This window comes from Coptis chinensis, chromosome 4, assembly GCF_015680905.1.
Source record: "Coptis chinensis isolate HL-2020 chromosome 4, ASM1568090v1, whole genome shotgun sequence".
NCBI classification, from domain to species: domain Eukaryota; kingdom Viridiplantae; phylum Streptophyta; class Magnoliopsida; order Ranunculales; family Ranunculaceae; genus Coptis; species Coptis chinensis.
The window spans coordinates 73,744,228-73,748,419 of record NC_141459.1 but is presented as its reverse complement, the minus strand read 5'-3'; the positions used below and the strand labels follow the sequence as shown (position 1 = coordinate 73,748,419).

General features: G+C 36.3%; 1 long non-coding RNA gene across 1 annotated transcript; it reads left to right on the top strand.

The window, feature by feature from the left end:
- Positions 1-1,213: 1,213 nt before the first annotated feature.
- On the top strand, positions 1,214-2,640 carry LOC147504754 (uncharacterized). The gene is made up of 3 exons (XR_015220447.1): positions 1,214-1,354; positions 1,444-1,504; positions 2,346-2,640. It is a non-coding gene; the product is annotated as an uncharacterized LOC147504754 (long non-coding RNA).
- The last annotated feature ends 1,552 nt before the right edge of the window (positions 2,641-4,192 follow it).

Genomic DNA, 4,192 nt, shown 5'->3' with positions numbered 1-4,192 from the left:
ATAAAAAAGCAAATCCACGCCTTTTTCAATTGTTCGTACGTCTGCGATGGAAAAATAAACCCAAAAACATAAAGTCCAAAAAGGCGCCCTCCCAACCTTTCCATTCCTGTTATCTCCATGTCAACAGAAACCCAATCTCTTCAAATTTCAATTTGATGAAAAAAGAAAACAAAGCAAGAGAAACCCAGTACTGAAAAAAAAAAATTCGGAACAATTCCATCGAGATTTAAGGTATGGCCTCATCTTCTTCTTAATCCTTAACAATATCTCTCTTTGTGCTTTTATCAAAATACTCAGATCTCCTAAAAGGTACTTCCTTTCCTTAAATTTTGTTTGCCTTTGTCTAATCTTATGCTTTTCAATCTTAATCAGAAATTTGGTTTGAATTATTACCAGTCACGTGTTTGTCATCTGCCTGAGTCTATTGTTGTTGATAGTTATAGAGAGGTATTAATTGAGGTAATTTGGTTTGATTTTTTTTTTTTTTTTTTTTTTTTTTTAAAAATTTTGTGTATGGTGATAATGATTAGTTCTTTTCTTTTCACGTGGTGTACATTTTATGTGTGGATCTCAGCATTTGTATTGATAAGTTGGAATACATTGCCCATATGTTTGTGAGGACGTATATTTAAGGAGTTAGCTAGCATAGAGTTTGGGTGCTTCTCATGGGGGGAATTTTGAGCAAAACTGGGACAGGGGAGTATAACGAGATTCTACAAAGTGCTTCCTGTAAGAGGCAGAGGATGTCGTGCATCCCTGACGAGGATAACCCAAGACTGATTCCCAATCTCCCTGATGACATTTCAATTCAGATTCTTGCTAGATACCTAGGATTTACTATTTGAATGTGAAGCTGGTGTCGAGGAGTTGGAAAAATCTTTATTACAGTCTTTAGCTCTTTGATTTGAGAAAAGAGCTTGGGATTACGGAAGAATGGCTTTATATCTTGACTAAGGTTGAAGAGGATAAACTTCTCGGCATACTTTTGATCCTTTGTCAAAAAGTGGCAGCGGTTGCCACCAATGCCCCCTTGTAGCTAAGGGAGAGGAGCCTAGGAAGGTATTATTTGGGCTTGCGTGATGTTATAAGGAACGGCTTGGACGGAGAGATCCTTTGGATCGGTTACCGTATTGTGGTTGTGCCATCAGTGCTGTTGATGGCTGTCTTTATGTGTTGGGAGGCTTCTCCAGAGCTTCAGTTGTGAAAAAGGAGGGAGGTTTTGATGTGATAAAGAAGGCAATTCTGAATATGTCGCTTCGCCACCAGAACCATATCAGTGCCTACAGAGAAGGGAACGAGCGAAGGATGACAAGCCGGGAAGCATGAAACAGCTGACATTAACACCTTCTCTTGGGTATGCTTCAAAATGCAAACAACTTTTAGTAGTTCAAACGATCCTTTCCCCTTTAAAACTCCTGAAATGTTTGTGTTTGTAATCTGCAGGGAGTGGCCAACCGTGGATGCTCAGTACGTGTGGGGCGTGATTCAGAGAAAGAAGGCAAAGGTGTGTATTCTCTCTTACTGTAATCAACCAGTAGGTTTTAAATGTATCATTTTCTATAAGGCAGAGGTGCGTTTCTTAACTTGAAGACGTTTATTGTAATTAGAGGTGTTATGTACATGCATCTAACGTAAGGAGGTGCACATAAATAACCCACATTTTGACTGCTCTAATGCAAACCATATAGGAGAAGGAATAAATTGTACATAATCCAAGCTTTTTGATATCCGACTGTTATTTTGCTTGGGAAGTTGGTCACTTTTTGGGAGATGATGTTTCCGTGAAAAACTGTCTTATTTTTTTTTTAAGTAATGTTATGTTCCAAGGGAGTGAGTGTCTTCTGCTCATGTCGTAGCTGAAGGAGGTAAATTAAATAAATTGTCAGTTGATTACTGATGGTCGTGTGCCCATGATGGGGCAAGTCAGTTAGGAGAAGTCTAAAAGCTCTTTGTATGATCTACTTAGTATAATATAATGAACAAGGTAATCTGTGTGAAAAAAAGACAATCCAACAGTGACTAACTTTCAAAAGTAGCATCAAGAAAATTAAGTTCCAGAACACCACAGCAGTCACACAAGTGTTCTGTAGGGAATGAAAAAAATCGACCGTACATTAACAAACATTAATGTCCATTCTCCCTTAATCCTTTCCCAAATTTACAACGAGAACATGATAGTCAACACTTTACAACTGCCATGCCAGTATAGAAATATTATACATTGTTACAGCCATTTTACAACATAGAACCTTATAAAAGCTTGATTTTCAAATGCTTGAATCAGATTAGAATAAACAGTACCTATTTCCCTTATTGATGATAATCGACTAAGGGAGTTTATGCAGGAGGCGAAAGGATTCATCCACAAAAGAATGCGTCCGTTGCTACATTTTTGCAACAGAGATAGATCATGTCATTGACAGTATGCTCAGCCACTCTGTTTTACTACAAATCATTGCTAAGAAGCTCCACCTGCTGCAACTTACCCTTATCTCGGAGGCCGGTTATAAGTTCATTGCAAATTAATGTTAAACCGGGGAATAAAACCCTTCTCAACCATTTCTCTGCACCAAACAGAGGTTCCAGAAAAATCTTTAGACTTGAGGTGTCCCTCAACCGGTGTGTTGTTGTATGTAAGAACTAGGGAGAAGTGGGAGAACCTTTGGCCTCCATATCCTTCAAGAGGATCGCTTCGCGTGCATTTCCTTCCCAGAGAGTAGCACATAATCAGGCTGTTATAGGCAAAAACTAAAGATTTCTTGCCGTTAAGGGAATGAGCATGTGAGTTTAAAGTCTCCATATCGTAACTGATTTGTACTATAGGTTAGAGTCTACTGTCTACAATATGACCTTATAAACCAATATTCAAGTCCTGAAAAACGAGCTCTGGTGCAGTGGTGCTCACACCACCTATAGGAAAATTGATGAAGTGTGTATGGTTTCGAATCAATACTCACGATCTGACTCACAGAATTACTGTTTATTGGTTATACTCATGATCTGACAAGAAGTTACTTCAAAAATAATTGGGATCGATAAGAGTTTTAATTCTTTTTCTTTTACTTTGCAATATACCTAAAAAATGTTTCCAAACAAAACTTTTCCTATTTTACATTTAAAATGTTTCTCCTCAAACCATCGTGAAATGGAAACTTATAGGTTATATTTTAGTAAAACTCTGCGAACTATGCTCTACTTCTTGCATTTGCAACACTCTCCACGAAAATATTTTTGCAATTAATTATTATACATGCCTTTCATAATAAGTAGCAACAAAATAAGGCTTCAAAGGTACTTATTAAGACACCATATCAGAGGTGTTCCATAAATCGGCCTTTAAAGATTATTCTTCCTTTTTTTTTTTCGTTATCCAAAGATTATTCTTCTTAAAATCATAGTTTTAAGATTTTTTATACATAATAATAAAATGAAAAAAAAATTATATAAAAACGGTCCTGTATATCAAGTTGATTTGTACAAAATTTGAAACGAAGTCTAGGAAATTTAGATTTTATTGCCAATAAGGCTTATTTGTAACCTTTTTTGTCAATTCATTCATCCTCCCCCCTCTCGCCTCTCTTAACCACAAAACATAAATGGTTACTAGGCTCAAACCATTCTCTATTCGGTTCCTTAATTTCACTGCCCTATTGCCAATATGTTATCTTCTGATATCAGCTTTAAAACAGTAACCATTTTAATGTGGGTCGAAGGGGAGAGTCTTTAATCTTGATTTGTCCATTTTGGGTTAACTAAAAATGAGTTTATGCTATATTAAGGATTCCAAAAGTAACCCTAAAACAAGAAGTGTAACAACACATTCGACAAATAGTGTAATTTGGCAATACATGTCTTCTTTCTAAAAGGATTTGTGTTTGCCCAAAAATAATTATGTCTCAGACGTCTTATTCTTTCTCCAAGCAATTTTAAAGACCAACATTCCCAACTAATTTAAAGCCCAATACACTAGAATAATAAGTTTGAACTTTTTTCTTTTAAAACATTGAGTAGTTAATTAGTTCATCATCAAAATAATAGCACAATATACAATTATAATAGCCCAGAATAAATCAACTATTAATGTAGTAACTAGTAAGCCGGCCACAGGCCGGCATATTGGCTTGTTATACAATAACCACGCAAGCTCACAAGTCACAACTAAAATCACGCTACAAGGAGCTCTTCAGTTCGA